The sequence below is a fragment of the Dermacentor albipictus genome, chromosome 3 (assembly GCF_038994185.2).
Source record: "Dermacentor albipictus isolate Rhodes 1998 colony chromosome 3, USDA_Dalb.pri_finalv2, whole genome shotgun sequence".
NCBI classification, from domain to species: domain Eukaryota; kingdom Metazoa; phylum Arthropoda; class Arachnida; order Ixodida; family Ixodidae; genus Dermacentor; species Dermacentor albipictus.
The window spans coordinates 128,002,936-128,028,250 of NC_091823.1; the positions used below are offsets into that span (position 1 = coordinate 128,002,936).

A 25,315-nucleotide genomic window follows, 5' to 3' on the forward strand; every position below is an offset into this window, starting at 1 on the left:
GCAGCGCTCTTATGCAGAGGGAACAGTTCGCACAGACGTTTTTTTTTGCCAACCAGTGGAGTTGCGGCAGATGGGAAGGGCACTTGCAGTGACGTCACGCTCAGGGGGGCGTTCTATAGTCAGTTTGCACCAGCTCACCGTGGCGTAAGTAAACCTAGTAAGCTTCCCCCTACTCACCGCGACGCAAGTATTACGTCATGGTGACGGTGCGGGTATAGATTGGCAGAGAAGGGTTTGGGTGCGAGATGGTTGGTACGGATCATTCATATTTAAAACAGCGCCAAAGAAACAAGAACACACACGGACAAGGGAGAACACAGGACGAGCGCTGTCTTACAGCGCTCGTCCTGTGTTCTCCCTTGTCCGTGTGTTTTTTTGGCGCTGTTTTAAATATGAATAGATTGCCACTACACTTCGAGACGCCGTCGCAACCCGAATCCCGCTTTTTATTTTGTTGCGTGTTTTATGTCTTACCTAGCCTCCTCTCACGTTAAGAGTGATAGTTTTGCTAAACTGGCATCGTATGCATGGAAATTCTTGAAGGGCCAAGACGTCACGAAGGTATGCATACGCCTGACTGTATGACATCGTTCCGTCTGTCATAATGGTTGATTATCTGCTAGAACAGCGCGTAAAATGCTGTTTTTTTATTATTACTAAAAACAAAAACAGATTTTGATTAATTCATGACAACTTGTGCTTGGATGTACAATTATATCAAACGTAAGAGGCACACCGGCGGCCCTCTCATATTGGAGGACCGACGACAAGGCCTGCACTCACTGTGAGACAGGTTCTATAGGCTGTTTTTTTTTTATTTTCCTCGCTTGGTTGTGCACTACACACGAGAATAAACTATCTCGAAAGATGCAGCACGGGCAAGCGAAATTTTTTACCAACATTTTATTTCGAGAACTCTTCATCCGTGCAGCCACGACCATGTTTTAGGCCAAGCCACGTTCTAGACACACACAGCCACATCGGGGCATTCCCGAGGCGCCGCAGCGGCCGTGATAGGAAACTTGAGTAGACGGCGGCGCCAGATTTACCTCCAGGTAATATTGCGAGAAATTTTATGCTAGGCGTCTTCTTGTTGCGACTCAGTAATTGGTGCCAGAACAGGGGAAAAAGAAACGTACACCGACCGCGCCAGCACGCAGACGGCTACCACGTAGCCCTTGACCAAATCGCGGCTCTTGAAAACAATCGCTACACGACGCGTCGCATGAACTCGGGGTGACGGGATGGAAGCCAAGAGCGGAAAGTAACCCTAAGATCCAGCGTCGCGCCAATTATCTATCGCATAGGCTCGTGAAAGAAACGGAAATCGCCGGGCGCATATAGCTGATAAACAAAGGCATCGAATGCCAGAACAGGAAAGCCGCACTGGTGACGCACGACCAACTTCTACTAGAGAGAGAGAGAGAGAAAGATGGGGAAGAAAGAGGGAGGTGAGTACCGGCCAGTCATTACCCGGCGGCTATTTTTTTGCAACGGGCGAGAGAGAGCCGCCGAGAAGCGTGGAAACGTGCAGCGTGACGAAGGGAGCTGGAAAAAAGAAAATAGGAACAGATGCTGCAGGTAATTACGCGGCATTGCACTCAATTAAACGTCAGTGCGTTCAATGCCACAGCGTATAGCGGAGCTTGCGTGCGCTGCGCGCCCATTACGAAGTGGAACGCGCGCCTGCAGCAGCGCAGCGATCGTTTCTACAACATCGGGCAATCTAAAGAGATACAATGACCGCAGACGCAGCAGTGAAACTTTATGCAGTCCGTCGCTTTGATTATAACACCGCACTACACGTGGTTCCCTTCAGCAACACCATGACGACACTAATGGTGGCGACGCTCTCTAAACCCGTCACTATTCAGCCTAATTTAACAGTAGTTTTGTTGCTATCGTTTGTATGCGCTAGCGCCTTCTTTCCTCGTAATTCCATAAGTTGGGAGTCAACAGCTTCGTCATTCTCCCGTTGAGAACAAGGTCGTAGGTTCGATTCCTGGTCGCCGGCTGCTGCGTAACAAGGCTAGCGATTGCAAAAACGCGCGGGATCTATTTAGGTGAGCCTTAACAAGTTTCCAGGTGACCACAACACGTTCTCGCTACTTCGCCTCCCGCAGCAAGGGTGCAGACGGCATGGCACCTAAAACGGCACCGAAAACTTTTTTCTCTCCAAATTGAAATCGACTCACTGCGCAAGAACGCTGCTTACAAATGCTGTCTGCCTCTTTTAAGTGAGCTCAACTTCCCTAATTTGCAAAGCGTAAGAGATAACGCATACAAAAACGTCGCACGCCAAATAAATTACGGAGTTATCCGAACAGACTCTGAGCGTAAAACGACGTTCTCCAAGCGCGTCTACTGGTGCGATAAGAGATACTACTTACATACTGCTTAGAATTTGAAGGGCCAAAATGCGATTGTCCGGAAATTGCGATTTGCATAAGTGCTTAATCCACTGGCGGTACGCGTTCGACGTTCCAAAGCAGCTGAACGCGTGGCCGTATAGTTGAGGGCACCCGCGTAGTGATTTCGATCGCACAAGATTCTTGATCGTGTGCCCAAAATCACGACGTTCTTCACGTTGAGGACAGGACAAATGTCGCGGTCGGCGAGGCCGGCAATCGAACCTGCGATTTGTCACCCTAATGGCTGCGCAGAGCGCTGATATATAACAGAAGCTCCGCGCACCTGCGTCGAGGTTTCATGCAAATTAAGCGTAATGTTCGCGATAACAACTACAAGTGGGACACGAGCCTCAGTGTGGATGCACAGTGCGGTTGGCCTGTGCCACTGTTACGCTGTACCGGTGTAAAAAAAAGAACGTTACGTGTACAGCCGCAGTGCTGCACTGTATGGCGCATTTTGTTTACAAAGCAGACGAACGCGGAGAAGGCGCACCATTGACATATCTATCACATGCGATGTTGCAAAAAATTTGCTTGCGAAATGGTGGGCAGGGCGCCAGTGAAACGACCCATGGCGCAAGCGACAGATTTTGACGGTGCGGAGGTTAACCCCTGCACACTGACGGTGTGTGTACATACGCGCGCACACATGCGCGCACGCCACTAAAGGAAAACAAAAGTAAAGAAAAAAAAAGAAGCATCAGCTGTAATGGAACACGGAATTAACCTGCCTAAGTGTTTTGTTTGGTCTATCGTCCGCTAGCGGGTGTTGTGGAGGAGGGGCGGGACGGGGGGCTGCTACCCGCTCATTTAACCAATTGTGCTCAATTACAGCACGCAACGTGCAGCGTTCAGGCTGCAGGCATTCGGCAATTTCAGGCGTAACGACGATAGGGGATCGAGGCAGGCAGCTAAGACATGCCATGCAGCGAGAAAGCGATGATAAACTAAAGAAAGGAAGGAAAGGCGCCCGTCGAAGTGCGCAGTTTAGGAGCTCGATATAAAGCTATAGGTATATCATTTATTTCATTTATTTAGGATAACAGGGGTAAGGCCGAAGGCAAAGCAGAAACAACCGAGTTACCGTATTCTTCCATCTTTTTTTTTCTTTTATTTACTTCATTTATCCACTCCAACTGCCATCGGTATGTGTAAAAAGTTTTGCGTTATCATGCATTCGTATTTTATGATAGTATAGTTTCAGCGCACGTAAATGGTGTTGTAGATTACGTTAACTAATTAACTAGCACGCATATGTTGTCCTTGTATGCACAAAAAAGTTTGAATTCCGGGCTATACGTGCCAAGATCACGGTCCGATTATGAGGCACGCTGTATTGAGGGGCTCTGGATTATTTTCGACCACCTGGGGTTCCTTAACGTGCACGCTATGTGCGGTACAAGGACGTTTTCTTTCTTTTCTTTCTTTTTTTTTGCATTTAGCCCCCATCAAAACGGGGCCACCACGGCCTTTATCTATTACCTAGAACTAGTTAAGAATTCACGTTTATTGGCATTTATTTCCTTTCTGAGTGTAAACTAAAATTGATTTCTCATGTACTGTTTGCTTTGCAAACACAACTCGTTGCCTCTGCTCACATATTTTACTTTTAAACACCATTCTAGCCTATAGCTATGGGCCTAATCAGCGTTTGCACATTTGGGGCTTTGTAGTCGAAGGAACGTGCAGTAAAGAAAGATAGACCGGATATAAGGCTTGCTAGTCTTCTTTAGCGGCCAAGGAATATTTTTAATCCGCCGTGTTGGCTATTGTACGCCAGTGCTTTCTCGATGAGGCTTACGTTTGGATGCACACTCTGCTAAAACATAAAAGGAAAAAAAACGAAGGGTGCAAAGAAAAGTAGGTGGTTTTAGCTGTGGCACGCTTTTCCCAGAGGCGCGCCCAAGACGACTGTCACCGCAGCTTATGTAATATTTACGCGAGCGCTTAATTTCGGTTATATTGTGATTTATGGTAGAGCCCTAATAGGGGAAAAAAAGCGAACGAACGCGCATGAACTTGTAAATCATCAGCAATTGCAACGGCTCACGAACCGATGCAGATATCATTTTTTTTCCTTTGTAAAAAAAAAAATGGGAACGCTCACATTTGCGATAATCCTCACAGACAGATCCTCTCATCTGAGGACAATTTATCGATACATGCGGTCACTCGGTGTAGCAGTACAACGCGCGGGCAATCCCGGAAGAAAATCGACGGAGGAATGTGGGATCAGCGAGGGCCTTATAGCGCTAAATATGGGCGCGGATTCTGTCGCGCGTACGTAACGCTCGCTTTCGAGCCATTCGTCGAAGCTCTGGGAAAAATGAGGACGCGGCCCCTCTCCAAAGAGCGCGCGCGCCGCCTCACGGGACTTGAAGGGACGATAAGCCCGCGGGATCTCGCAAAGGAGAGATGGTCGTTTAAACGCTCCGTGATCTTCCCGGGCGCGTTTAGCTCTGAGCCCCCCGCTCCCCCCCCTGCCTTTCCCCCTCTTTTCCCTTTCTTCCTTCTTTTTTACTTTAACTCGAAGGGCCAGGCAGGATATATGCCCGCGCTGGTCGCGAAACGTCGTAATAATGTTGCGGCAACGATAGAAAGGAACCACTACAGAACGAACTTTCGTGGAAGAAAGAAAGCAACAGACAGGAGAGGGAGAAGGGGGTGATTGAAGAAACCGCGCGCGCAATAGCGCGGCGGCGCCGAAATTGCCGCGCAAAATGGGGCGTTGCTGGGGTTCGCGAGCGCGGGAATGCGCCCGTCGGACTTTAACCACGACCGGGATGATGGCGTCGCCGAAAGCAACGCAGCGCACGCTTTCAACGAGCACGTCGCGGCAGCCAGTATAGCGGCGGAATTTTGTACTCGTAACTGGTATATATGCGGCACCGCTCGTACAAAGCCGGACGAGAGCAGCATTTGTGTTTTTTTCTTCTTTCTTGGGAAGGAGGAAGGGGGAGGGAAGATGTTGGTAAGGCAGAACAAAGCAACGACTAGCGGGTCACGACAAAGCAACAACAACAAAATGTGCGCGGTCAAAATCGGTACCACAAAACAAACAAATAATAAGCCATAAACAATGCCGATAAGACACTATATATGATGTAGAATGAATGAGTACGCAGACGCAAATTTTCCTGCGCAAGAACACGCACCGGCTTTGCACGTAGGCAAGCTTTGGTAAAAGAGCAGACGGGTAAGGGAACAGACAGGGAGGTTAGCAAGGCTGAGTTCAGTTGGCTACCCTGAACTGGGGAAGCCGACCGAAAAAAAAAATGAGGTGCGAAGTTCACAGTGTGTATATGTTCCTTGTTCGATGTGTTACAAGCGGTCATGTAGGCTGGTGCAGCTCGAGAGAGGAAGCAACTCTCGTAGTTTTGCACATCGCAGACGCACTAGGCCGCAGTTCCATTATCTTCTGTAAGAGGTCTCTCATCTATGTTCTCTAAAGCTGTCCCAAGAGCAAGCCTCTCATCTTTATGTGAGGGGCAGTCACGGAGAAGATGTTTTAACGCTTATTCTGGATCACGTGGTGTCAAAACTGGCACTGTTCGCCATTACAATTAGGAATGACCCTGCATTCGTTAAAAAAAGAAAGAAGGAAAGCTTACTCGCAGGCGACATGGTAAACTTCCTTATCTCTCGTGAAGTAAAGCCCGGTATCCACAAGTGCCGGTGCTTATTACGTGCTTCAACAATGCACCCGCGCATTAAATTCCACGTAATTAACGTTACGTTGGGCATGTTGCTTAATCTTCGGTAGAAATGGAAACTCTAGAAGCAGGGTTGCCAAAGGAAAACCGTTATGTCGATGAACGCGCAATCTACGGAATGTCACTCCTGGCATTTCTGAATAAGAGTCACGCAATCGTTCAGGCTATTGATGATGCCGACACAGTATAGAAGAAAACTGCTTAATGGTAGAGAAAGACGGAGAGTTGAGCCTAAAAGTAAACAAAAAACGAGAATAAATAAATAAGCCATCAGACTGTATTATTATTATTATTATTATTATTATTATTATTTGTTTTGAACCCACATATACAATTAATAGGAAAGGGAAAGCGAAGAGCAGGCTGGCAGCTGCCACCGGAAGGGGCACAACGCCTGCCTACTCTTCAGAAGGGAGGTGACAGCAACACAGAAACGGAAGATAGGATGGAGGGAAGGAAAGAGGAAAGAAAGAGCAACAGGACAAATCTAAAGAATAAAGTACAACACACAGTACAGATCACGCACAGTAGGGCCGGTCACTGAAGGTCACGCTACCAGAGACTGTTGAAAAGAATAGTTTCGACGCTACAAACGTGAACCTAAGTTAGTTAACTCTAGACTGTAGGAGCGCAGTACAAAAAGCGTCACTCAATATGAACCAAACATGGTGAACAAATATTTGTGCAAGAGAAGAAAAGGAGAGACAGAAAGAAATGGAGAAAAAAAAAAAGACAGCAATCTGTAGACATTCAGCCTCACAAACGAATGGCTACAGTTTATCGACATACTGGATCTTTTTTATTGCTTTATTTTTAGGTGGACAATTTCCATTGTTACGAAATTATTTTTATTCATCTAGTCTGCGAGCTTTGATCGCGTTAAAGGAGAGAGAGAAATAAAGGGAGAGAGAATTATCCGACTGAGCACACGTGGCGACAAAATTTTTACTTTCTAGCCCCGAACGGAAATCGAAATCCGCCAGTAGGACTGAACAGCACAATACAGGATTCATCACCACGGGAGGCGTTCTATTGCGAATTAGAAATCGCACAGAGGTGACAGCAACGGAATAAAATAAACAAGAACAGTGGCAAAGCCTTTATGACTTCAAGCACACAGTACGAAAACAGCGCCCGCGGAGAAATAGCTACGCCGAAGCAGCAAGAATTTAATCCACAAGGAAATGAGTCGGAATGAAGAATGTGCATATTGAACATGACGAAAATATGCGCCAAGGACACTTTTCTGCGACATTTTTGAACCTGCGCTTCCCACATTTTGTTTGATGTGATTCCACACGCGCGCTGTGTACTACAGCATCTTTAAGCGTAAGCGGTATTTATTCACTGCCCTCGTCAATACGTTTTCCTTTATTATTTCTTTTTTTTTATTTGCAGACTTGAGTAGATAAGAAGGCGTTGGCACCAACAAATGGTGCGGACTGCTCATTTTCAAACGGGAAGAAACACAGAAACGCTCCACAAGCATCCACAAAAAGATGAGGTGAGCAAATGTTATGAATTAGAGTCACACATGCATCGAGCCGACATACGGTTCTGTGCGACTCGAGCCCAACGGATCTAAGTAGCTGAATTGAATGGCAGTGCAATTTAAATAATACAAAATGTTTTGTGGCGTTCAACGTTCCGAAACTGCACAGTGGATTATGAGTGATTGAGTGATTATGAGGATTATGAGCATGCCTGAATCAGATCAGACAGGTTTATACAACTTTCATCCGACAGGGTGTTTCCATCTGTCGGCACCCGTCTTAACTTTAGACGAACGGATGAAAGTACGTTACACGACACCGACGAAACCCTGGATTGTATTGTAGCCCAGACGTTGATGACGCGCTGATGAGGAGAACAGAAAGGACGACGCTGGAACGCGTGCTGTGGAAGCGTATTAGAAAGGGCTGAAATCTGGCGCGTACGGGACACATCAAAAAGTTTGGATGACGCTTAAGCTTCGCCTTTAAGGGTGGAACGCGATGGCATTTAAAGATACCCGACTGCTTCTCACGCTTGCGGGCAACTGCAGCTTATGTAACCGTAATGTCTACAGGGAAACGCTGGTGGCGAAATCTACGCAAGAAGGCGAGCTTTCTCGTAGAAACGCGGCCTCGTGCATGGGCCTATCTTCTGTTATTGTTTCGAACTTTCGATATTTCAGTCAGAGAAGACTTAACATAATATGCATGTGCTGTCGGTGATTTTTTTCATGACATTCGTTTGTGCGCTGACGTTCTCAAAATTGCGGGGAATAACTTTGTAAAGAACGTAAGACACGGTATGAGCAACTTTAGTGATAGAATATAAACTGTACTGCCGTATAGAATATGCGTGGCTCGGAACGACTTTTCGCGATATGACGGTCGACGTTGGACGCGGAACGCCGGATTTCCTGCGACACGGGCCCCTTAACGCTATCGCGTTAAAAGAGTGATGTTCGTTAGGAAAATAGTGTGGCGTTTCTTCTTTTAGTTATGCCGGTTCACTTTCACCCGACTGAAACGCACATTAAGCAATGTTGTTTAACACCGTTTCCTTCGCGTTTGCATTGTTCGTGGATAACGAAGCAGATATTCCTTTCATGACGCGCTTCACTATCACGCGCACACCCAAACGCACGCGGGAGGGGGCTCTTCGGAAACAATACTCGTAATCGCGGGACGCGCGGTTTAGTGATCATGCATGTAAAGTCAGCGCAAACAAAGAATGAAAAAAAAAACGAAGAAAAAATGAAAGGAAGATTTTATCAATGCAGTTGAGTTTGTCTTACTCCGTTCATCCTTTCTTTCGTTCCTTTCCATGACCTCACGTGCACGCCCGGAGAAGTTCAGAACCGGCCGAGAAAATGGCCATAGCGCGTGCGACTCGTCGTGCTGCTGTGCAGAACCGGGCCTGACTAACGGACGACCAATCAGAAGGCCCGTCGATGATATCCTCCTCTCAGTCCTCCCTCTCTCCCTCCTTCCCCGATACTCAGGCATGGTGACACGCGAACGAGCACTCTGCGCAGACGGCACTCACGCCAATGGTCAGGGCGGGCATTGAGGCAAACAAAAGAAAGAAAGCAAGAAAGAGGGAAAGAAAGGTAAGGAAATTTCAGCCTGGAAGATGGAATCAATTTTTGGTTTTATAGGCTACCGAAGCGGCCTTTGAAGCTCAAAGGCAGCGAGCGCAAATGCTGCTGAACAGAATGTGCTGCTGCGTTTCAGGAGGATAATGGTATAGCACAAAAACGAGTGGAGCGGCGGTGGGACAGACGCTCAAATCTGAGGAGAAACAAAAAAATTGTGATTATCACCAAAGGTAAAGGGAATGCCAACGTGGTTACCGCTTAGTCACCGCTTCAGTTAAGCTCGCATCTCGAAAACGAAAAGAACACTGACGGCGCGGCGGCAGCAGCCGAGGGCCCCTTTGTGTTCAGCTTTATAGCTGGCGCAGAATGCTGGTTTCAAGGTCAAGGCACGACTGGCGTCAACGCGATCAACGGAGAGTTCTCTCTGGTTAGCACGGAGTGCTAACCAGAGAGTAGTGAGAGAAAGGGAAAATTTGGCAATGTAGGTGCTGACTCTACAAGGAGCCGGTTTGTACTTTGTACTATAGCCGGCTCCTTGTTGCATTCAGCGCGGATACCGACGGAGAAAAAAAGCGCGCAAATTTGGTTTCACCATCATCACCATCATCATAATCATCATCATCATCATCATCATCATCATCGTCGTCGTCGTCGTCGTCGTCATCATCATCATCAGTTCGCTGCCTTGTCTTATATGCTCCTTGAACACTGTATATGATATACGTTGATTACACGTTTGGAATGATATGCACGCTACATGAACATCACACCGGGAACGATATCAGCGTGGCTTGCGCAGCGCACACAGCCTTTTGCCTGCTTCTCCAGCACAAAGCATAAATCGGGATTCGTCGTCATGTGCCTTCAAGAGGGCTACAGGAAAAGTCGCTACCTATTTGGTCATGTATATCCGGAACGCGGAGCCCTCATACGGCCACGAAGGCCCACTGAGCGAGTCGTCGACTCACGTAGCGCAGCAACGACTGTATCGAGGGCACCTCTGAGAACACAAGGCACTTTGCCGTCTTGCTACATATTCCGCATTACCAGTGCGAGCGTCATTCGAAATATGCGGATTCGGCATGTTTCTTTTTTTTTCATGCACTTTCATTTCTCTTTCATATAATTTCTACACTTCAATTAAAGCCACAGGCAATTTCCGCTGTGCTTTCCTTGCCTTCGCTGCCTGTTGGTTTCGAGTGGTTGTGTCGCGTTTCGCCAGATTTTTTGTGACGGGCTTCATACCTAGCCCATCGCACTTGATAAGAGGCGCTTGGGTGGAGCATTTGCCGGCAGCTTTTTGCCTGCAGCTTGCAACACTCCAGCTCTTTTGAGGGCAGCGATGACCCGCCGTCATTTAATCATAGTAACGCGTCATCACTGAGATCTGCTCTATAAGCTTTAACAACTTTGTTTAAATTAATTTGCTCTATGTATTATGTGCGTGAAACACTTCCCACGTGCGTGTGTGCACGTGTATTTAGTTGCATATGATGCAACGTAGTTGTTTAATTTTTCTGAGTGCAACGTTTTCCTTTGCTACATGCAAATAATTATTTTTTCGTTTACTGTTGCTTGATTTACATGCGCTTTCTTTTAGTGTTGTACCTGCTTTTGGAACCTTTCATACTCCCTCTGTTTATGTCGATTCATTTCTCTTTTGTATTATAACTTACGGCTTCTATTGTTAAAAAGAAAGGAAGGGAGAAAACGTGAACGATGTCACATGCATCGTAGTGCGCTAATCTTCCGCCATTTGGAGTGATCGTGAACTACGCCATAATGCACCGTCGACAGGGGTCCCTACAGAAAGGCAATGTTGTAAGAAAAAATGGCTGTGGCTTAGCTAAGGTTAAGCCCAGGATGCGAAGCATACTAGCCTTTATTTTAACGCGACAGCGTTAAGGAGCTCGTGTCGCAGAAAAGCCGGTGTCGTCGGCGTCGGCTCAGGCGTGCGTCGCTTGCTCAGGCGCACATTTCGTTGTCGCGCCGGACGCTGCGTTGCTCGACGCTCACCGCATCCGATGCGGGGCGCGTAGTCGCTGCGCCGTAGCAAAGCCACCTAGAAACAGTCTCTGTAGCACGCCGCAACCTTCGCTTCTCATTCCAACGAGCAGCTCTGTCTCCAGGAGGCATCTCACCTCGTGAGTGTCTAGCAGAGGCAAGCGCAGCCGCTTATATACCACCGCGACCCCGCGAGCGACGGCGCGAGTTGGAGCCCCGTTTCTCCTCTGTCGTGACGTCACGGTGTCACGTGGTATTGAAGGCGACACCGGCGCGCCTGAGGGGCTGGGTTGAGCTCTAGTAATATGCTTCGCATAATACCGAAGAAATCGCAAGGTTCGATGCCGCGAACGCAGCTTGCCAGGAGAGAGCTTCAATTCGCACTCGACACGGCACCCACATGCAAGAAGAGAGAGGAATATATTTACAGAAAGGCAGAGAGGTCGGCCTGAACTATAACTTGCTCTGGCCTGCTACTCTACTCTAGGGAAAAAGGACGGGGGGGGGGGGGAAAGGGCTGATGAATGATGATGGTATAAGGAAGAGATGCGTATATACAAATTCACAGAGTTGTGGTATCTCTAAAGCCGTGCGTCCAGCCCAGTGGCTTGGAGAAAAGCTATAGCGGCTCTTGTTACCAGGGCTGCGCTCCATGGTTGCATTAGGCCATGAGGACCCAAAAGAAACTCGTCCGATAGCGGTCTCACCCACTTGCAAATTTCCTTTCTAATCACTGTGCATGAGCCAATACTTCACACTGGGCAATAGTGGAAATTAATTGAACTGCAAGGCATGTGGCGGAGAGCACCGCCAATGACTAATTAATTAATTATTTCTTGAGTTTAACCCCCCCCCCCCCCCCAACATATGCTTGGGCTTTGAGAGACACCGTAGCGAAGTGTTCAGATTTGACTTCCTGCAGAGTGATGGCACTGCACACAAGCCGCGTTGTATTCTGCTTCCGTCGCGATGTGGGCACTGGGGTCGGAGTCGAACCCGGGACATCGTGCCCAGCAGCCACTGCGTCATAATGGCGAGCGACGTGGTAGTCATGCTTGGGAGTGTCCGATGCGCAGTCGCATTCTAGGATCAATGCAATGGCAGCAGCAAACTTCTCTTTGTTTATCTGTTTTCTTTTTTTCCTGTTTTGTATTACATGCTCTGAAAACTTCTGTGGTTGGGGTTACAAAGTCGCGACTGCGGTCTGACCACTATGCTCGTCGTTGTCGTCATCATCAACGACAACAACATTTATTGATTTATTTGAATATCTTCAACGCCCGAGGGCATTACACAAGGGATAGGAGAAAAAAACGAGAAGTGCCAGCCCAAGCACTCCGTGCGGATGGTTAAGCGGCGAAGCTGAAGCGTGTGACCCCGGTATTTATCACTGGGTAAATCCCGACGGTTCATTAAAGTCTTTATAAATTATTGGTAACGTCTTCGTGTTAATTGATTAAATAAGACGACCAATGCGGGAGCAGTGGCCAGCTGTAGAAGAAGACGACGCTGGAGCCAATGCTGATGATAGTCTTTTTCTACACGCAGACACGACAGCAGCCCTTAACAGCTTCGCTGTAAAAAGAAGTGCATGTCATAAGCGCTTAGCGCATATAATCATATTCAACGGCAGATTTAAATGCGGAAGCATTCAGAAGGGTGACGGCGCAGATGGACAAGTGCTTCCACTTTCGGGCTGCGAGCGGTATGAATGAAGTATAAAACAAATTAGCGCGACAAAAAGGGACGCCGATGTTATGACGGTGGTTAGTAGGACATGGCACATAAACTGGATCACTACGATGTTTCACTTTTTTCAGCTGTAGATTACGAAAAAAAAATTGTGGAACAACAGTAAACGGGTCATTTTCCTGCGCAAAGACAGGTTGGGAAGTTGCAGAGAGTTTGATCTATAATACACTAGAAAAGCAGGAATAATTGGACAGGACGAAACGTGCACTCTTTGTACTGATTCTAGTTGATTAATAAGAAATTCCTGACTAAGATTACAAAGCACGCGCATATTGAAGCTTAAACCTTACAAATGATTTATATCATAGTTAATTTAGGAGACGACGGTGTCCTCGAAAGGTTGCGGCGTAATTAACCTAGCGTGCGATTACGATTATTAACAACATAGTTAACATGAGTTTGTCAAGAAAGGTTAGCAGCTATCAGACCTCCTAGATACTCTAACGAGGTAACTTCGTCTAGCACGCAACTATCAATGTTACAAACAGGAGGGTTACAAGTAGCCGATTTTCAGGACACAGTATTCTCATCACTACACTTTTTAGCATTCAAATGGATTTGCCATAGAGTTGCACCAGTTAGTTATAGCATTAAGGTCAGACTGAAGGTCTGTAAGATCAGTGTCAGATGATATTACGCGATAAGAGAGAGGAAATGCAGGGGAGCCAAACTATTACGCGATAAATTACGCAATCACCAGCATATAGCCGAATCAATGACCGAATTACGTTATTCGTTGCAGTACTAAGTAGCACCAGTGGTACTGAGGTCGTAAACGCCGCAAAATGACGATAAAGTGAAGCTCGTTACGGCTAATGACAGCCACTGTGATTTCTCTCTCTCTCTCTCTTTCGTTTTAACTGCCATTCTTTCTTTTTTCATCTTTCTATCTTTGTTTTGGTACCAGGCCGCCTACATATTTCGTGAGCTAAATACACGCATGGCAGTGGCACGCCTTCGAAATACCGCGCACCCGTTTCCGTGGAAACGGTTACACGATGGCGCTCCTGAGTTTTCCTTTCTTCCACTTTCATTCCGTGCGCTTCTGAGCACACTGGGAATGTGAAAACTACGCGGACCCAGAATGCAGCCCTCGAGGCCAACAAAAATATAATTAAAACTCCAGACAATCTAAGAAACGAGATACACGAGGCGGCGACCAAGGAGTGCACGATTGGGCCCGTCGTGACGGCGCGTTGCCAAGGGCAAATGAAGGGCAAATGAAGGGCAAATGAAAGGCGACCGACTACTCTGAAGAAGGGCCTCGTTATGACTTGGATTTCGTGCATTCAGCTTGCGCACCACGCGGTCAGTGAAGGACATTTTAGGAGGGAAAAATAAAACACCACGAGGATCTCCGGCAAGAATGACCTACACCATCTTCCATTTTGATACGATGAGCATTTGACGAAGATTTTTAGGCCCAGAAGAACATTCTGCTACGCAGTTTCGCGAAAATAGATGCTGCCTGTGTAACAAACAAAAATGCGGAATTCAGCAGTTGAAACCCCGTTTCAGCGAATTTCGCTATTTAAGACATTTGAGCGTCCGTAGCGAGAAATTGGTATGGCTCTAGACTACAGAGCAACTAAAGTGGGACCTGCCACATTTTTATTGATTAAGCTTTACTAGGAAAGCGATATTGAAATTATTGTCAACTGCGCAAGTGCAAAATTGGACACAATAAGCGGCAGATTTAATGGTGGTTGTCATAAGACTTAAAATACAAAAATCTACTAAAATGCCGGGGGGTGCACGTTACATCGCTGAGAAGGCGAGACGTTTCCTTCTAAAACATTATTTTGCATACCCGATCACCAATACGTACCAAGTGTGAAAATAAACTGCATAATTGCTCCTAACGCACCATTAGTGTGTTTAATAAATAAAATGTGCCCTTTCGCACGAAGGGCGATCCGCTGACTGCGATAGCAAGGTTTAGAGTTGCGCCTGAACTTCTCGGACGCGATGTTCTAACTATACGCGGGTCCGACTAAATCCCGGTCCACATGGTGCGATTCTGCACTGCGTTTTTCGCAGCCGCGATTTCAGCAAATGCGTACTTCGCAATCCGGTTTCACATGCACCGAGCGTGGCAGCTGCGATTTTCGCATTTGCGAGCACTTGGCGGAGGACTGAATTATTCCTGGCGTTAGTTCGCTTCGGTATAAGAACAAAGTAAAGCAACTTAGAAACTGTTTCCGTGAAAGTTCTTAGTGTTTCAGTGTGTTACTTCATCAAAACAGAATAAGTAGGAAGGCCACAGTGACGTGTCTACCATCCACATTGTGATTGGTTCCCCGTCTCTGCCGCGTGTGCATTTTCGCAGAGAAGTTCAGCGCTCCGAACATGGAAAAATCGCACGCACGAAAGGTCCGACGGCCCATTTGCCGCAACTGCGAATTCGCATGCGCGAAAACGCAGTCGAATTCGCACCATGTGAAACGGGCTTAACACAGAGGCGACATAGGCGGGTGGGCCGAAATTTCTGACACCCTTAAAAGCTTTAAGTAGGCCCCGTAACAACTTTCTGTGGCTACGAAGGGAAAGCTACGGGGCGGAGCTTCTGCACATGTGTTGCGGCGCCAAGTAGTCCGCCAGCATTTGACAGCGCTTTTGGTTGCTCGGAACAGACGCTGAATCGACTGCAGTTTCTCCGTGCGACGGTTTCGCGTTTGCCTATAGACGCGGAAGGGAAAAAAGCCGCAAAATACGCAAGCTTTTACATTCAGTGTTGTGATTTGCCTTATTTAACTGTTGCTAATAAGGTGCCTATGTTTTCTCTTGCCCTGCCTAAACTAACGTGGATTAAAACGCGGGACTCTTTTCAGAAGCGCTCTCACTTGTGCGCGCTTTGTCTCCGCAGCTCTATCCCTTCATACCGAGGAAGTTGTTCGCGAGTGTAGTGAAACATTAGATAACGTTAGCTTGACGTTTACTACTCAAACCAGAACATTCACATAAACAGGGGAGCAGGAACGCTATACTGTGCTTATAGTGTGCCTGCGCAAAGCGTCCATGCCAGCAACGGAAGACAGAAGCATGGCCCTTGCTTGTCTCGTGGGGCGACTGAGCAGAGCGTTCACGGCGCGTCGACGTCGCTGCCCTACTTTTTTTTTTCAGACAAGCGCATTAAGCGCACCTGTGAAAAACCTCTGAATGTCAGCGCGCGAGCCGCGCATGCGCCGCAGTGGTAGATCACTACAACGACGGTGGCGCCACCGACGGCGAGCGTCCGCATAATTGCTGGTTGCAAAAAACTGGCTGTGGCTTAGCTAAGGTTAAGCCCAGGATGCGAAGCATACTAGCCTTTATTTTAACGCGACAGCGTTAAGGAGCTCGTGTCACAGAAAAGCCGGTGTCGTCGGCGTTGGCTCAGGCGTGCGGCGCTTGCTCAGGCGCACATTTCGTTGTCGCGCCGAATGCTGCGTTGCTCGACGCTCACCGCGTCCGATGCGGGGCGCGTAGTCACTGCGCCGTAGCAAAGCCACCTAGAAACAGTCTCTGTAGCACGCCGCAACCTTCGCTTCTCATTCCAACGAGCAGCTCTGTCTCCAGGAGGCATCTCACCTCGTGAGTGTCTAGACGACCGCACGCCAAGTTTCATCCTAGACGCCAGCGCTCGTTTCTCCCCTGGCGGAGCGATTTCATCTCCAGCGGGGGTTTCCGTCGCCGCTTCCCTTCACGGTCGCGCCCGCGTTCAGTTCGCGCTGCGCGCAAAACGTCTCTTGTTTGCGACGGCACCTCTTCGGATGACCGGAAATTATTATGGTGTTGTTAACTGTCACGACAGCAATGTAAACATGAAAAGGTTGATGCCACCAGTGAAATTCTGCCGATTCACAAGAAAATGGTACGAAAGAAGCAGACGACAGACATGGATTACTGCGGTGCGCCGAGCGAAGTAAACATCTGGCAAACGAAGCGAGCTCGTTCATTGTTCCCTCCTGAGTGTATGACGGTTTCTATATGTAACCCACGTGAAATTAATAATTACTCGGTACATAATCCTTTTATTCATATAAAAACTTTAAGTTAAACGAGCGCTTGTCCTGTCTTCTTTCTCGTGTTTCGTTTGTGTGTGCGCTGTCTAAGAATGGAAACCATGTCTGTTGTATGCGCTAGCAGTGGCCGAAGTTCACGCGTGCCGAGAAATTCAATATGTGCATGATGCATTGAACATGACCGGAGTTCATTCCCGCTTCACCACTGCACTGATCGATCGGGTTACTGGACGATACACACCCGCGTCTTGGTCGCGCCGGCATTGCTGAAGCAGGAATGATTAATAATACTTTCAACTTCCGTCTCTTGAGTACTGTTAAAAAATGACCAAGCTGTCTACATTGCTGCCTCTATTCCATATTGTAGGGGACGTACTAGTTAAAGTTGTGTGCGCATGTCGTACTTGTGCTATGCAGCGATATATCTTGTTTATTTCCGCACAGTGTCGATAGAAGTCCGTTGTCGCCATCAAAGACAACACGGATTTGTAGCAAACATAATGTGAGAAACTGCAAAAATGACTTTAGCTCGTTGGTGCTGTATGTATGTGCCGCATCGTATGTGCTGACGATTTTTCCGGCGGCACATACGATGTCGTTTCCAATTACCTGCTCAGCGTCCCTTACATGGTTAAGCAGACGCTGCCCTTTCGCGGCATTCGGGCCATAAAAATAATCGTGAAGCGTACCGATCTTCTTAAAGGCAAATATAGCGTGTGCAGCTTGTTTCACACTAGGGGGAAAACTCGGAACGTATTGCGTCGCGATGCGGCAAGCAATGAGTCGTGCGGCGGCAGCAGCTCGAGCAGGCGCACAGGCCTGAGGGGCAGTGTCGTGATCTGCGTCGTCTGCTACGGCGGCGCGCGCTGGCCGCATTTTCAGGAAGCGTGGTACTATCAGGGGCAGTGCACCGATTTCATCGGTACTGCGGGAACTGAGCTGATAGTCTTTACTAAACGTTGTGCGTCGCCCCACTCTGATCCTTCATTGGCGATAATGGAGTTCCACAAACTTCTTTTGACAACATGGTTCATTTGTTCTTTCGAAAGTCCGGAGTACTGAGCGTGTGCACGTATATTTCTTCACTGTGTGTGCTACCGTAATGAGCAGCGACAAAACGCACCAAGATGTGCGCGCAACGTGCTCAGTCTTTGTTTGACTCGAAAGGAAAACAAAGCACTCAACAATAGGAGTGGAACACGGTGAAACAAACGGACACGATTAAATGAACGTTTTAGGTTCAGACAATGAGCTGGAAGTGATTTTTCTCGACAATCATTCGCTACACCAGACAGACCCTGCCCGCCGGTGGGGAATTGGACACGTCACGCTCGGAACTTCAGTTAGTATCTCGTCATGTCCCCAGCGGCAGCGATGACAGCGCTCATCCTGGAAAGCAGTGAAGTGTAGAATGACTTGATCAGGGATGTGTTCATTCGCTGCACGTCTCAGTCGCTGACGACGGTGGATCGAAGCCTATCCTCGGGCGACTGATAGAGGGGATGTTGCGCCAGCGATACTTTCAACGAGCCCCAGACATTTTTAAATGATGTTGGCGCCCGGGGATTGAGGCGGCCGCTCCAAGAGAGTGACTGCGCGCTCTTCTAGCAGTTCTTGCACAGCACGAGCAGTGTGGATCGGCGTCCTATCGCGTTAGAATATATATAGTCGCCTTCCAGAAACGGGCCGTCAAGAATGTGTGGAATCAGTACGTCGTCTATGACTGCCATGCAGCGATGAACTTACATTCGAGGCGTATCAGTGGGCGTCGCGCAACGCTTGGCAAAGAATATCGGCTCCTTTCACGCAGTAACGATGTGATCAGCGCCCTGCACCTGACAGTAGAACGTTTCTCGACAATGCGGCCAGCGTGCGCCGCCGCAACAGACGACGCCGTTCAAGATCCCGCCCCTCGAGCATCTGCGCGAGCTGCTGCCGCCGCTTGACTCAAGCGCTCGCCGCATCGCGATGCAATGCGCTTCGAGTTTTCCCCTAAATGTGAGAGAGACTGTACACCGCCCTTCGAAAGAAATGTCCACGCGCACACACCGCGCGCGGCGCGAAACGTGCGCAAACACGCGCAGTGCAGGAGGCAATCAAGGCGGCGCGAATGGGAGATGCGAGAGGGGTACCACCGGCTAATAGAATTTTGCTCCGCATGCGGCGCTCTCAACGCCGGCGCAGCAGCGCCGCTCTCGGTGCCGTTCTTGTCCGAGCGACGGCGCGAGTTGGAGCTCCGTTTCTCCTCTGTCGTGACGTCACGGTGTCACGTGGTATTGAAGGCGACACCGCCGCGCCTGAGGAGCTGGGTTGAGCTCTAGTAATATGCTTCGCATAAAAAAGGAAAGATGTTCCACGCGTTGTCCGATTATCTAATCTCGCTGGACAATTGCGTAAACTGTACACACGCCTTGACAGTGCTGTCGTTTCATTGCGCAAAGGGCGACGCGAAACGAAACCATCCCGCGGATCTTCCGCAACAACGCGCGCTGTGCTGTGGCGCCGAGATAAGAAGGACGCGGGGTGACGACGCTGCTTCGCGACGCACTACAGGTGCAGCGCTACGGGGATAAGCTCGGACCACGCGCATTGCTCGACCGCAACTGAGCGTGCGTAAACGGCGCGCGCGAATGATAGCGGCGGAAAGAACCGGACGGGGCGACACAGATTAACCCTGTGGCCTGCATCGGACTTATCTCCCAACGGTGGCAGCGGAGCTCACGCCGTTATTTTTTTTTCTCATGTAATGTAGAGGGTCAGCGCCTGCGGGGGTCGCGATTGAGGGCTGGCTGGCCAACACCGGCCAGGACCGGACCAGTTTGACCGACTGTCGAAGGTGGAGCACGAAACGCGGGCCACGGCGGTAACAGCGCTCGCACAACAAGCGCACTCCACACACACTCGGGTCAAAAATTCGTAGATTTGAGAAGATCGGCTCTAAACGTGCAGGGCGCCTCCGAACGACGGCCCTGCAATAGTAGAGTCTACAACTGCCTGTGGTCTACGGGCCTGCAAGCATGTATATCGACTTAAATTTCGCACTCTCAACGTATATGTTTTGATTTTTAAACAAGCTTTGCTTTCCAGTAAAGGTATATATATATTCTCATCACTGAATAAACAAGGAAATACAATTGTATCTGCCAATTCCCTATGCACCGTCTCTTCCGTGTTTTCTTTTCTTTCTCTCTTTCATTACTGGGTGAAATTGCCTTCCAAAGGATGACCGAGTTCTTTTAAATTGCTCGTTCTGCTACTATTACTTTCTTTTTATTGATTTTAATTTGTTCATTATTTCCAGAAATCTTTATACTTTTCATATAAGTGAAAAGGAGTAGCCGGTGACGTACTGCTTCCAGTTTCTTCAGTCGGACTCCATTTAGGACTACCTAAATAGCCACACAAGCCGCACTTCGCGGCTCCACTGTACCCGCTTTCGCATTCATTATCGTTGTTCTTTTCTCCGTTGTTCTTTTCACCTCCTTGAAGAGAAGGTGCACACGATTAATTGCTCGACCGCCACCTAGAGGAAACCGGCAATGGCTTCCGGAGTTACGGACACTTTATTTTCCGCGCGCTCAACCTGCAGCGAAAGTGTAACAAAAACTCGAGGCCATTAAAGCTTATACCTTCATAAGCTTTTCTTTCCGCGTTCTTTCTAAATAGCCGCACAAAGTATCAGCAGCAGTGCCAAAACTTCCTGAAGCCACGCATACCGACCGGACCCCGATCGACGGACAGGCAGACGTATCTGACCGGCCCTGATTGGTTCATTGCTCGCTTCAAGGGAGCTTCTACAGCTCTGTACGGTGAAGCTCGCAACTCGACGGAATGATGATGATGTTTGAGGTTTAATGGCGCAAGGGCCAAATATGGCCAAAGAGCGCCATGCTAGTGGTAATGAATACGTCGTGGTCTGATGGTATCTGTGAATTTAATGTCACGTGGCTGTAAAGGAAGGTCGCTCGACGGAAGGCCGCTTCGTATCTCTCTCTGCGAATCGCACCCGCGCACACTGCACTGTCGACGCCGCGCTGCCTGGTCGGCAAGGCTCGAAACGATGCAGCCCGAGAACACCAAGCGTTGGCGTGTTCTATTGCAAATCCCCACGCGCTCAGCCGCGCGCGCGCCTGCGCATCTGTTCCGACCACAAATTCCGTCGGCTGGGGTGCGCGTCCGCAGAACCGACGGGGCCTTGTATGGGAGCGCGACCGCATGCGAAACGCGCGGGGGGCGGCGATGAAAGTTTCATTGTCCTACATAGTGTATACCCATCGCGGGAACGGTTGTGTTCCGCACACTTCGGCGCGTTGGCCCGTGCAACATTTATACGACGCATCTGCGCGTCGGGTTTGGTGCGCGCATCCAAATAACGACGGCTCGGTCGCGGTGCCGCAGAGTCGCCGCCTGTTGTATATATAGAGTAGCATGCGAGCTGCATCCTGCAGTAAGTTTTCCCATACTCCATCGACAGTATGAGCGCGTCGCCTGTGGTAGTCGCGAAAAAGCGTGGGATGGCTACGTCACTATGACGTAATACTGAGGCAGTGATGAAAAGGCGGCAGCTTCCTACTTCTCTGCGGGACGCAATGCATTGGCCATTTATATGCTGTAACCTTTTCGGTGCGTGTTTGCGTATGCCTTGCGAGTGTGGCGCGCTGTTTGTCCGCGCCGTACGATACGCCATAGCACTGTCATCTGCAGACTGATAGAGCCGCGAGAGTAATCAAAGTTAAATTCTGCGGCATAGCGTGCCAAAACCACGAACCGGTTATGAGGCACGCCACTGTGCGAGGCAACGGATAAATTTTGTTTATTTTGACCACCTGGGGTTTCTTAACGCGCCCCCAATGCACGGTACTTGGACGCTTTTGCATTTCGTCCCCATCAAAATGCGGCCGCCGCGGCAGGGATCGCACCCGAGACATAGAGCTCTGCAGCGCAATGCCACAGCCGCTGGGCTACCGCGGTGGGTCGACAAGCGGTGTGATTCCAGAGCCGCGCACTCCAGAGTTTATGTATAAACGTCTTCGCAATGTGTCCCTCTCTCGACGTGAGGCATTGTTGGCTTTGAAAGAAAGCAACGAAGGGGGAGAATGCGAAATGGATAATTTGGGGCTCCTTATATACATGTCCTTAAACATACCCTTTGCAAACAGGATCTCGCAAAAAAAAAAAAAGCTCCGCGACAACTTAGCAGTAAATATGAGAGAGATGGCAGCATTGCGTCGCAACTCTTTGCGGTCCCGGATACTTGATTTTAATCGCGTTCATCACATTGCAAACTGTTGTTCAGGAGCTCACTCGACACACGTCCTGCCTCCTCCGAGGAGCGAAGTGCAACGGTGGCCCGGAGCCGATTACCGTCGATTGCGCCGAACGGGTTCCAAACGTACACGACACACGCGAATTTCAGCCGTTCCAAAAACCAACTATTCCCCTGACCCACTGATATGTACTCTATCTTTCTGATTGCCCTTCTCTTCCTCTTCTTTCACTTTTCGCTTACGGCGTTCTTCGTTACCGTTACAGCAGCCCCCCTCCACCTCCCCCCCCCCCCCCACACGCGCACACGCACGCGCGCGCTCTCGGTTTCCCACATATCCCCCGACTCCTTTTCCCCGTGCAAGGTAGCCAGCCGGAACTACCTCTGGTTAAATTACCTGCTTTTCTATGCATATTCTCTCTCTCTCTCTTTCACACACACACACACACACACACACACACACACACACACACACACACACACACACACACACACACACACACACACACACACACACACACACACACACACACACACACACACACACACACACACACACACACACACTTTCTTTTACTTTCCGTAACTTTTCTCCGCAAGGATACGGAAAGCACGACAAGGAAGTACTTAGCGCTAATTTATCACGCTCGCGAGGCGCGTAATAAGTAAATTATATATAGCTGGATAAAAATTATACATGTGCGGCAGATCAAAGGAACATAATGAGGGCAGCTTCCAGCCTTTCGCTGACGGTGCCCTACATTCAGGTACACTAAGAAGAATCATTCGGCATGAATCCGTGCACGATATATGCTTCTGCGTTATCACAGTCACAACACAGTAGTAAGTCACGTGGAGTGAGTGAGCGAGTGAATGAGTAAGTGAGTGAGTGAGCGAGTGAGTGTATGTTTAGCATGCTCCCGTGCGTGTCTGTTCTGCCGTTCCTGCTCCGAGCGGCGTGAAACTATAACGATAGGGCGGAAGTGCGTAACACACAGGCCAGACAAGAAATAAATCATAGGGCAAGGTGGGGGATGCCCGCTTTTGCGACGGCTAATTGTAATTATCTGCTTCCGCTCCAACCCATACCCTCAATGCGATCACAACGAGGGAAGACAGCATACTGGCCGAAGTGCAAAGATCGACCACTCCTTACTCTTGTTCCTTCCTCTTCTTCGTACAGGAAAAGTGATACAAAAGACGAAAGCAACCCACGTAGGAGCTTCGTAAGAACTGCACAGAACTACGAACGAGAGAAAAGCCCCACCGCGAAACGTAGTAACCAGAGGAAATGTGTTACAAATAATGCAACCGCACCCCAGCCGACGCGGCCTCTCAAAGGGGCGCCGCAGAACGAAAGCCGACAGCACATAGACGCCCCGGTATACGCGATGACCTTATAGCGTGTTTCCGTAGCCCTGCGGATTGCCTTCCTGCACCGGCTCCCTACACTCGCGAGGGAACGTGGCTCACAGGCTAGAGAGGTGGGAGACCGCGCGAAAGTCGGGGCCGAAGCCGGCCAGCAAGCCGGCCACGAGAGCCTGGCGGCATCGAACCGATCTCGAGGCGAGATATAAACGGGCGCGAGCGAGGCTTCTCGCTCCAGCCGCACACGGCGACCGCCGCGCCGGGACCGGGCGTACGCGCGAGCGCGCCATCGCCGGGACTCGTTGCGGAGATTGCTTCGGCGGCGACCGCAGGCTCTTTTCCCTCTGCGGGGACCTGCCGTTGCACGCGGACAACGCGTGGTAAATGGATCGCGGCGCTCTCGGCCGCCGGGTCCTGCGGGAGCGATGAGGCGAGTAACACGGTGCCGAGCTTGGCAGATTAGCGACTCGGCGAGCCTGCTTTCTCTCTCTCTTCTTTTTCTTCTCCTTTGCCACTTTGTCGCACCCTGAAAAAAGAGTACGGGCGCTACGAAGGGCCGGCGCTATGCACCCAGGTCTATCGGGCCAGGGAACGCACGCATAAACGCCCTTCTCGCGTTAGCTGATTGAGCGTGTAAGGCGAGCTAGGAGTACGCAATCTGTGTTCGTGTGTTTGTTCGAGTCGTCTGTTACTGCTGTGGTTTGAGCATTTCGCGAACTTGCACTACCGAGAGAAACGTGAAAGGGAACCAGATTGCCTTCGAATCGTCGTAGTAGTCAAACGCACATGTCCCGCATAGAAGTGCTCAACGGGATTAAATTATCGACAGGAAAGCTGCTTAATACGTCTGCTTCGAATACGTACGTAACGAGTAACCAACGCTTCAAAACGAATTAGTTGTTCCAGTTCATATTGTTAAAGACTTTACATTTGTGCACATGGTGCGCACGCGTGTGGAACACTGCGCATGTACGTACGTGTCTTAATTAATGCTAACTAGCTTTGTTTATATGTGTATGTGTGTAGCCTTTAGTTCACTTTACACCCACCTAATTTAACTCATGTGCTTTTGCTATGTATAACTTACATATCTCATACATAGATTTGTGTACATTCTAGTTAACCTGGGGCAACTTCTTGAAAAATATGACGCATCAAAAAGTGAGGTTCAGTGAGGCCGGACGTGTTGTTCGGTAAAGCCAGGAATTCCAGGTGTGCAGAGGGGTACAGTTGTCTGTAGGAATACGCTCCGGGAGAAGAAAAGGAAACTTCGCCAAGGACTTCGTTCACAGGGTATGCGTCATCCTTCTGGGATCCTCGAGTGAGTCTGTCAGATTGCGCCTAGCGTACTCCTAACAAACACATCACCCAGTGCGCGCCTTGGCCAAGCCTGGTCTATTTGCTGAAGTTCAACGAATGAGGAAACGAAATCAAAAAGTGAAAGCTTTGCAACGCAGCCGGGACGCTACAACACTCCATCTGCTTCAAAACTTCCTTCCTCGAGAGAACAGAGTGGGAAACAAATAGAAAAGGAAGACACCTGAGGGTGTACAGGTCTTTGGAGTCACCGAGCGTTCCATTCCGATTCGCATGGCTGAAAGTTGGGCAAGCTGGCTTGCGTTCGTGGTGAGGAGCAGCGCAAATTGAACACAGACGGAGCGAAGAAACAGCGGAGAATGACCGCGACCACAAATCATGATGACTCAGTG

The 25,315-nt window shown here is 49.1% G+C and overlaps 1 protein-coding gene across 9 annotated transcripts in view; it reads right to left on the minus strand.

The window, feature by feature from the left end:
• LOC135912852 (nuclear receptor coactivator 3-like) overlaps positions 1-25,315 on the minus strand; it is a 676,617-nt gene that overhangs the window by 543,469 nt on the left and 107,833 nt on the right. The window lies entirely within an intron of this gene.